The sequence below is a fragment of the Silene latifolia genome, chromosome 1 (genome assembly GCF_048544455.1).
Source record: "Silene latifolia isolate original U9 population chromosome 1, ASM4854445v1, whole genome shotgun sequence".
In the NCBI taxonomy this organism is placed as follows: domain Eukaryota; kingdom Viridiplantae; phylum Streptophyta; class Magnoliopsida; order Caryophyllales; family Caryophyllaceae; genus Silene; species Silene latifolia.
Genome location: NC_133526.1, coordinates 186,406,507 through 186,417,024, shown reverse-complemented (window position 1 = coordinate 186,417,024; position 10,518 = coordinate 186,406,507). Strand labels below are relative to the sequence as shown.

Below are 10,518 nucleotides of genomic sequence, written 5' to 3'. Positions count from 1 at the left end.
GGATTATGGTGCTGAACAGAGATACTTTTTTTTTTTTAACAATCTTAGGTAAGTTTACGACCATATGGTGGAATTGTGCAATTTGGGTTTACATGTTCATCCTCTATCAATTTGTACATTGAAGGTTTTTTTTTTTTGGCTTTGTTCTCAATTACCATATGTAGTAGCTTCGTCATTTTAGTATACCGAATTTGCAAGGTCTTTTCTTAGTTTCATGGCGTCCAGACCGTAACCCTTCTTCTACTTGTTACTTGTTGTTTTTGGCAGCTGATCGGAAACCACAACTTCAGACACTCGGACAACTGCTTTGTTGAACGCTTTCTTCTTTGTTCTTAGCCCCGACACCGGCAGGTAGTTCTCTCGTGCTATTCTTTCTTTGGTAATGGAATGAATTATGGTTTGAAATGTTGGTCTTTATTTGAATGATGAAGAGACCGTTTTGTGCTAAGCTTGAGGTTGAGATTTAAACTTGATTTTCAGCCCATTTTCATGCTTTGTATATCTTAAAATGTGCAAAGTACCTTCTTGCTGTGCTAGTTCTTTAATTATTTCTTGACCTCCATCTTGCATTCTCTATTTCCACTATCTACAGTAGCCCTTTTTTATTTTATTTTTATTCTTTGTATATTTTATATTTTTTATTTTTTTTATTTTTTATGATTTGGATCTTCTTGTTTTCCTTTGCAGTTTCGAAAGCGAGACCTATATCATCGTTACTCGATTATTTTACTAGCAGACTAGAGGTTTATAATTGTTCTTGTAAGGTAGTCCTTCTTATTGTCACGTAGTAGCCATATGAAATGCTCTGTGAATATGTATATTTTTCCTTCTTTTCTTCTTTTATGCTTATTATTCACTCTTGACAGACACCCTTTTTTTTTTGAAACAGGTATATATCTCAACATGGTGCACTTTGTCGAACGTCTCAAGGGTGATCGAAAATACTTGTGTATTAACAATGGTGACCATAGTGAAGAGTCTGAGACCAATCTTCCTGTTTACAAATCATTATTGTGTGCTCAACGTGAACTGGTTAATACCATTACTCCGACGGATTTTCAAGAAAACATGTCAATTCCTGCTAGGCCGAGCGCTTATGGGACTCGTGATCATACGCTTATCAGTACTTTACCTACACAACCTATGCAAGATGAAATATTTCCACTTTTGGGGCGTAGAATCATTTCCGGAGATACCAGATGGGGTTGTCGCGTTATTCAAATTCCCGGAGAATCAACTTACATCGCAGGATACTGGGAATGGACCGAAGATGTTCTTGTTAGATATGGAGCCGTCCTAAAAAAAATTTCAATTTATGATGCGGTGTATGCTTCATTATATTCTTATGTCCGAGAACCTTGTATTTTGCATGCATTCCTAGAAGCTTGGTGTTCCACTACCAACACACTTCATACTATGTTCGGAGAATTTTCTACTTCTCTATGGGATCTCCATCGTCTCAGCGGTTTGCCTATCCTTGGATCAATTTATGATGAAGCAGTTCCTAGTTTTGACAACTTACATGCTCTTGATGCTCAAGGTGTTCGGGTAATTCCTCGAACATGTCATTTCCTACTCGTTGTTTATCATCGTCTAAAAATGCAGTCTGGTGGAAAAGGTGTCAAAGGTGTCACTTCACAGCAATGGATTGAGTTTTGGTGCAAGAGGTCTCATATATATAAAATGCCCCCGAAGCGATGACGAGAGAGCAAGAATCCTCCTAAATTCACGGGAAAACCTTCTGGAAAAATTGACCCAAAACCGCTTGTCTGGACAACTGAAGAGGCAAAAATATTTGAGTCAATGGGAATAGTTCATGAAAGTCGGAAGCAAACAACATATCTGGCAGCCTTCTTATCATGTTGGTTATGTAATTTTGTACTCCCGGAATCTGAAGATCGACCTATTAGACCAGAAACTTTTGAGGTTGCAAGCTTGATGGCTCGTGGAGAAGTATTTATTCTTGCGCCGCCGGTGTTAGCTAGTATTTATCGAGGGCTCAACATGATTTCTACATCTCCCAAGCTTGGTTATTCGGGTTCTGTTTTCCCTGCTCATTATCTGTATGGCTGGCTTGCTCATTATTTCAGGACACATCATGAAGTTAAACCATGCCCGAGGGGTCCAAGAATGGTGCTTTATTCTGGTGCGCAACACGCAAAATTTTTCAGAGATGACGAAGCTCGTAGACTCATTCACGAGGGACGGTCCATCAACCTTGGTTGTATTACTAAATTCTTTGACAAAGGTGTATGTTTGCACGATGATGGAGCCTTAGACAAAGTAAACTTCAGCTATTTCATTTATTTACGTACTGCATACTTTCCATTACGCTCCGGTGCATTATTTGTGCTCCAGCCATACACCCCATATCGGTTTTCCAAACAATTTGGTTTCTGTCAAGGGCTTCCCAACACTCTTACTTCAAACGCGAAACATTTATCTTGCAAAGAAGCTCTCAAAAAATGGCGAATGATTTTATTTGAAGGTAGTCGATCTCGGGTGAATTTGTTTCCTCCTCCAAGGTCAAAGTGGCGTGATTTTAATTCGGTAGCTTTTGAAAAGTGGTGGATCAAGGTAGACGTAAAGGACTTGTTACCAAAAGCTCATGTGTTGAATTCGGCAATAGAACTTGATCCGACTAAGAAGTTATCTAAAAGTCATGGGAAAAAGAGTGCAACACGTACGTCGCCGAATCATTCCATTACTGAAGGCTCTGGTGAGACACCATCCTTAATTAAATCTCCGAGAAACCAGGCGGGCAGTTCACAACCAAACCAAATTATTGCAAGAGGAGTGGATAGTGATGATGGGGAGTCGGACACCAACTTCAAACATAGGCATCAAGGAGATGTTGATAAAGCCAGAGGAGAAGTTGATAAGGCCAAAGCAGCTGCTACTATCGATGTGCGAAACCTCAGTCGAGTTGACGTGGACCTCTTTGCAAACATACCAGAATTCTCTGATAATCCCTCAAAATTGATTCTGGTAGTACATCTTTAATTCTTGTTATCAACTTATTTTATTTTATTTATTTTATTATTATTAATATTATTCTTATTATTTTTTTAAAATTTCTTTTTGCAGGACGGAGAATTTAACCTCGAGAAAGAAGTGCCAAATTTGATAGGTGAACCTCTTCTTGATGCTGTTGACCGACTGAATCCACGCAAAGGCAAGGAGTTAAATAAATTCAAACATCCTGTTGACGAAGGTAAAATAGAATCATCTCATCCAAAGAACAAATCAATGACTTTGTCAACCTCTAACAGTCAACCGTCTGTTCAAAGTCCTCACTCCCTAAAAGAACAAATCATCTTTATTTAGACACCTCAACCAGTGTCCCAAGAAAGAGCGTTTGCAGAGCGTCCCTTTGTAATGAAGAAATTTTGGAGCACGTCGGCATACCTCTACCTTGTGCCTGGGATCATCGGGTAATTTTTGGTGGTCCAAGAAATCGATGATAGGCTGGCGCCAGTCATCCTCATCAGTCATGTAGACGCAAATCATATATGTTGTATCTGTATCTTCTACTGTTTCAAGCAAAGATATTGCCCAGTGATTGCAGACTTGCACTTTCATAGATTCTTCTGCCCCCAGTGCCAAAGTGGCTGCAAGGTTAGCGAGCGCGTCAGCCAACTTATTGGCACTCCTTGGTACATGACCAATATTTATGGAGTCAAGTTGATTAAACAGTTGCAGCGCCTGTCGATGGTAGGGAATTAGGTCATCCTTTCTTACCTCATACTCATAGAGGACTTGGCTGATCACCAATTGCGAGTCTCCGTAAATATCCATGTCCCTTACGTCAGGGGCGAATCCAAGGGTAGGCTACTCGGGCTATAGCCCGAGTAGTTTCTGAGGAAAACAAAAAAATATATAGATTATGAAGTACTATAGAATCACATGGTTGCTTGTAGACTGTTGGTTTGTTGTTTGGTTTCCATAGAAGGTACCCGGGTTCGACTCTCACTAATGAATTTTTTTTCCTCATCGTGTATTATGCGCTGAACTATAAGGCTTAAGATTCACTTTATTTTACAATTTTACATTGTCCGGCTTACACCATTAGCCTATATTTATATAGATACAATATTTGGTGATTATTTCTTCTCATTATATATGAACTACTAGTTATTTTCTCTCTTTAGTTATTTACAAACTTATACTCTTTTTTCTATTCGTTGTAGACTTATAGCTATTTGTTTTTATCTTTCTTTCCAATCATTCAATCAATTATCAATCATTTTACTATTAACGACTAAAATATGATACGCCGGGAGAAAAAAATTATATAATATTATCTCCATTATAATTATAATAAATTGTATACTCTCTATGTCTTAAACATTTGTCTACTAGTTAAAACACCCTCTTACAAATATTAAAAATTGAGAAAATATTGGAAAGAAGAGAGTATTATTTTTTAAAATTACCTTGTATATCTTGTAATTTTTAAAAAAAATTCTACATTCTTATCGAATGCAATATGAGTACAAGTCAATTGAAATAAATTTTGCTAAGCTTCGTTGAAAAAAAAAGTTGAAATAATTATAAATTAGCTTCATTCGTTATCCAACATGAAAAGTATCTTACCGATAACAAGTAATAAATAATACTTAGTAATTTTTATATTTGGTTCAAATACTACATACATAAACGGTGTTACTCTTTCACATACGGTTTTTACTCTTTCACATACATTTTTTTCATAATGTTTCCGCACACCGCCCTCCACTCAAGAAAAAAAAAACTTGATTGTATGCTCTTTCTCCTAAAACCTAATTAAATTTCACTCAAATTCTTAATTATAGATCTTAATTCTTGTATAAAACAATTAATTACTTCGATTTATCAAAAAAAAACATCAATTTGTTACTTACGTATTACACGAAATTGAATTGCACAACTACATTGTTTTGGTTGTTGATATACAAAATGAAAATCGAATTCGTTCAAGTTGTCAGTCTTTGGTGGGTGGGGTGGTTGGCTGTAACACCCCCATACTCCAAGTGCCTTACCAGGACCACTTAGGTATAAGGATGTTACCATCTCGGTTACCCGAGTCAATGATAATCATCAGACAATAGCGAAACAACATTTAAATAGTATAACTTTAGTAAAAGGTGACAATTCAAAACCAAATACCAAAATACGAATACAAGTTCTCAAACCAACTGTCTAATCAGCTAAATGAAATGTTTATTAAACTACTAAGGCTATAACGGAAGACTTCTATCAACGGACGGTGGCACATCCCAGCTATCCCATGTACTCGACTCATACCTGCTCAATAACTGTTCACCATCCCCGAATGGATCACCACAGTTTTTAAAACATTAAACGGGGTCAGTACTAATCACACAATTTATATAACCCAACCACACAGTAAACAAACAGGTCAAACGATCACACACCCAATCACACCCACTCTAATCAATCTCTGTCACCGACTGTCCACTGGACCAGCCCTGCCAGTGGGGGACCGCAGCCGTACCCACCAAATCCCCGCTCATCATACCGAGCGATAACCCTGTCCCATTAATGTGCACATCCCCTCCCGTGGCGGGTTCCACGGAGGGCGAAACTAGGGCGTGAAGCCACTCCCGCAAGTGACTCCACTCAGCCGAGAACGCATCTCGAGAACCAGAGACAAACAATCACAACCATCAAACAGCAATCAGTCAACAACCGTCACAATACCAATACGATAATATTCAACAATCACGAAACACCAACAATGCATTATGAGACTAATACTGAGTAGCGAAACCCTACCTGGAAAGCAACACAATCAGACGGTCTCACAGCTGATATCAAAAAGCTTCCTCTACGAATCCTCCTCCTAACATACAAACATATAATCACTACCAATCACGAAATACAACAAAACCCCCCAAATCCCCATATTAGGGTTTAACCAACTTTAACGAAATACTATAAAAACGGTACGTAGATCTTACCCTCGACGCAAGGATCACAAAGGTATAAAGAAAGGTAAAATCCGATCTTCCAAGCTCCGGGATTTTCCAACAATGCGATTGATGCGAAGAACTTAGTTTGATTTCTCTTTTTGAAAGCAATTAGGTTTTAAAAGTGTGTAAAGAAAAGTGACGGAAGTAATTATATACTTAATCGCATTATTAACAAAATCCGATAAATCATCCCCCGTAAACCGACTACTCGATCGAGTAGCTGAGGTACTCGATCGAGTGCCCCCTTACTCGATCGAGTATCAACGTTACTCGATCGAGTACCCAACAGGTCAGAAACTATTTTTAAAACGTAACACACCCTTACTCGACAGAGTAAGGCCTACTCGATAGAGTACCCAGAGACTCATAAATCCGTAGTATTACAGTCTTCCCTCCTTAAAAAGAACTCCGTCCCCGAAGTTCAAACTACAACAAAACAAAGACACACACTACAACACTCCCGACTCAACAACCAAAACAAAACTCAACACAAAACATGTTACTAACTCAAACTCAACCCGACTCAATCACAACAAACATACCGACACAACGTAAAAAGGTATAAAAAGCTCTTAAAAACTCTTCGCGATCATCTCCTACCCCCCTAAAAGAAACAAGGTTACGTCCCCGTAACCATACATACCTGATCAAAAAGGAAAGGGTAACGCTCTCTCATGGCCTCCTCTGCCTCCCATGTAGCTTCCTCAGACTCGTGGCTAGACCAAAGGATCTTAAGCAAAACTGTCTCACCACTCCTAGTCTTCCTAACCTTCCGGTTAAGTATTTGCTTAGGGTTTTAATTTTTGTATATAATTGGCATTCTTATTTCAAGTTTATTGTGTGATGTTTATTGCTTAGGGTTAAGTACATTGTGTGATGATTGATTAATTTTGGCATTCTTATTTCAAGTTTATTGCTCTTATTTCTGATCTAGGGTTTTAATTTCTGTATATAATTGGGGAAAATTGGATTTGATGTTCGCTTTTGTCTAAAACTTACTCTTGCCGCCAGCTTTATTCAATTGTGTATTAGGGATCTGTTATAGGAGAGGCGGGTAATGGGTGAGAAAATAGTAGTGTTGGAAATGTTTGTTCCATGTTTATCTATACCTTTTTAGCCGTAAAAACCCCTTATTTTGACGTAATGTGCAAATATAATCTCAGTATGATATGCTTTTGTGTAGCGCAGCTCACGAGATGATAACATCTCAATTCAATTCCTTCGGAGTGTATGTATGATGCACGTGAATATTCTAACAATTGATGTTTTATGACTGTAATCATTTGACTTGGCAAACTATTTGGCACTCACCTTTTTATTGTTTCCTCACATTGTTAACTACACTAGGTTTTACTACTTTGGTGTGAAAAAATGAAAGGAAAAACGGAAATAAAAGGTGTTGAGAGTTGAACCCTCCCTGCTTACTACTAAGTCATTTGAAAACATATTATCTGACAGTCCAAATAAGGAATTCTCCTATGTCCTATTAGATTGTTGTTTGTGGTCACTTCATTTAGGTTTTATGATCCATTTTGCAAGGTTTCTCAGACAATAGTTCGGGTTATCACAATTTGTAACTTCTCATTTTTTTAAAGAGTATTCAATTTTGGAATGTAATTAGATGTGTCAATTTTTCAGGTGTTACAATGCGCCTAGAACTTTTCTTGATATATAACAACACTGTCAAATTTTTTCTAATAACTAATGAAAGTAGACTGTCTGGCATAATTGTCTGACACAATTCACTACTTGGCGCAGGCTTAGGTTGGCATAACTAGAAGAAGGCGACTTGAGGCCTGTTTATGGATTTCAGTGGCGACACTTTGGAGCCAGGTTGACTTTTCTCTAACAATTTAAGGATATTATAGCTCTTGCCTAATTTATTTCGTATACATATTGGATACGGTATAGGAATACATGCTAACCACCCCTGTTGAGAATGTTGAAGCCAATTAGTATTGGAAAATTTACAAAAAATTGACAGAATGCACACGAAAGTTAGTATTCTTATGTCTAAGGACCATGTCCAAGGAGCCTATGTAACAAGGGTAACTGCCAGTGGCTTTTTGGGTTACTTTGTTACCTTGATAGATATACTGTCATGTTTGCAGACCAAAATCGTTAGGCCTAAAATTCTGTAGTTGCTTATTTTGCGTTTCATTTTAATTATGGTGAGTACCAAATCTTATTGCTGATGGTTTGAGTCGTTTGGGTACTTTACTTATTAAAATCGTGCGCTTGTTGTCTGACACCAGGTTCATTTACGGGAGGTAGTAGATCAAAGTAATAGAGGAGAGCTCCTTCGCACTTTTTCATCTTCACACCAGGTATGATTTGTGTTACTAAGGTAGTAAAATGCCTGCTTATTTTTATGTGCTATTCATTTTTGGTTCTTTACTGCAATCTGCCTCATTTAATAAAATCACAAGTGTTACAAAATAACACGTATGTGAATTGATTATTGTAACCACATATATAATGGAAATGAATAGGAGATTCTTGTAAGCAAATATAGGGTAACTGAAAAATTCTTAAATTGATTGTTGTAAGCAGATATATAACGGACAAATAGGAGTTTTATAGTTTTATACTTGATTTTACCCAGCGAAACGTTCAAGTACTTTCTTACGGTCTTGCCTTCACATTTATGTTTGTTGTTGTTAGTACTTTATTATTTGAGACGCATCCTTTCTATTCTAGATTGAAGAATGGTGATTGAATGATTAAGTTGTGAGGTCTAGCCATGTATATATGCTTGTTCTGGTATTCATCAATTTTATTATGACGTAGTGTTTCTAGTCTGCTATTCGTTCTAATCAATGATAGAGTAATATGTGAGTAACAAGGATAATATTCCTAGTTTTTGTAAAACGTTAAATATTAGTTAAATTTGAAAAAGTAATCAAATTAACAATAGCTTTGTATTTGGTGTTCCAAGATCCAAAATTTTGCATATAAAGCAGAAACTAGTCAAGAGATACCTATTACGCTTGGCCATTTTGTTGCTAGAACTGTAAGCATGGGGTCTTTCAGGGTGCTAGCTAAATTTTTATGTATTATTATTTGTGGGTGTATAGGTTATGGCTGACTTGGTTAAGCTTCAAGTTGATAATCTTCAAACTGATATTGCTGATTCTTATATGAATGTGAGCCTTCCCAAGCTGAAAACTCAACACAATGTTGCTAGTAAGAAGACAACTCAAATATAAGGAGCAAACGAGAAGACGGCTATAGGTACATGTGCAGCTCAAATAGGGTCAAATGACCATTGACAGTTATTTATGGTGGATGTATATAATTTAGTGTTTACATTTAAAAATTAAGATTGTAATATACATTTATACTGTATATTAGATGATGTAATGTTTTAGTGTGCACTGGAATACTTTAAAGAAGCATTTAAGAAAACTTTAGATGTGGGTGAAGGTTTTCTTATGCTGTTCAGAAATCGCACTGGAAATCAATTTTCTGACGGAAATTCCGTCAGAATTTGTGAGTACTGTTGACAATTCTGACGGAATTTTCGTTAGAAAAAACAAAAATTCTGACGGAATTTCCGTCAGGAAAGTTAACTTTTTTGACGGATTTTCCGTCAGGAAAGTCAATTTTATGTTAACTTTCTGTCAAATCCTAGATTAATTGTTTGACGGATTAGCCGTCAGTTTTCCGTCAATAATTCCGGCAGTATTGCGTTTTTCGTGACGAATCGTAGTGACGCGCATTTCTGACGGATTTTCCGTCAAAAAACCGCATTTCTGACGGATAATAGCCATTATTGACGGAATTTGTCCGTCAGTTTTCCGCATTTATTTTGTAGTGATGCCAATACTAGTGTGATAGTTGTTGTTATAAGAAAACTCTATCAAATCCAACCTCTGTTCCCAGCTACCACCAAAGTCCATCACACAAGCTCGTAACATATCCTCAAGAGTCTTGTTCGTTCTCTCAGTCTAACCGTCTGTCGCAGGATGAAATGCTGTACTCATCTTCAAAGTTGTTCCCAAAGATTCCTGCAACTCTTTCCAAAACCTTGAGATAAATCTCGCATCTCTGTCAGATACTATGTCCTTAGGGACTCCATGTACCTTAAGCACGTTCTTCCGATAAGCCATAGCTAATTGTGCTTTAGTCCATGTATCTTTCATTGGCACAAAGTAAGCTGACTTGGTCAGTCGATCCACTATTACCCATATCATGTTGTTACCCTGTTGACTCTTTGGCAAACCCACGATAAAATCCATAGAAATGGATTCCCACTTCCACTCAGGTACCTCTAAAGACTGAATCTTACCTTGTGGTTGTCGATGTTCCCCTTTCACTCTCTGGCATGTCAAACAACGGGCCACAAACTCAGCTGTTTCTTTCTTCATCCCAGGCCATCAAAACGTGTTCTTTAAGTCCTTGTACAACTTGTCACCACCTGGATGTACTGAATATGGTGTACAATGTGCCTCTGTCATGATAGTCTTTTTCAGCTCCTCATCATTAGGGACACACCACCTACCATCAAACCTCAAATTACCATCTGTATGAATAGAGAATC

The 10,518-nt window shown here is 37.5% G+C and overlaps 1 long non-coding RNA gene across 1 annotated transcript; it reads left to right on the top strand.

Annotated features, from left to right (window-relative positions):
* Positions 1-7,275: 7,275 nt before the first annotated feature.
* Positions 7,276-9,366, top strand: LOC141616343 (uncharacterized). Its single transcript, XR_012530748.1, has 4 exons — positions 7,276-7,808; positions 8,231-8,302; positions 8,529-8,592; positions 9,053-9,366. It is a non-coding gene; the product is annotated as an uncharacterized LOC141616343 (long non-coding RNA).
* Positions 9,367-10,518: the final 1,152 nt, after the last annotated feature.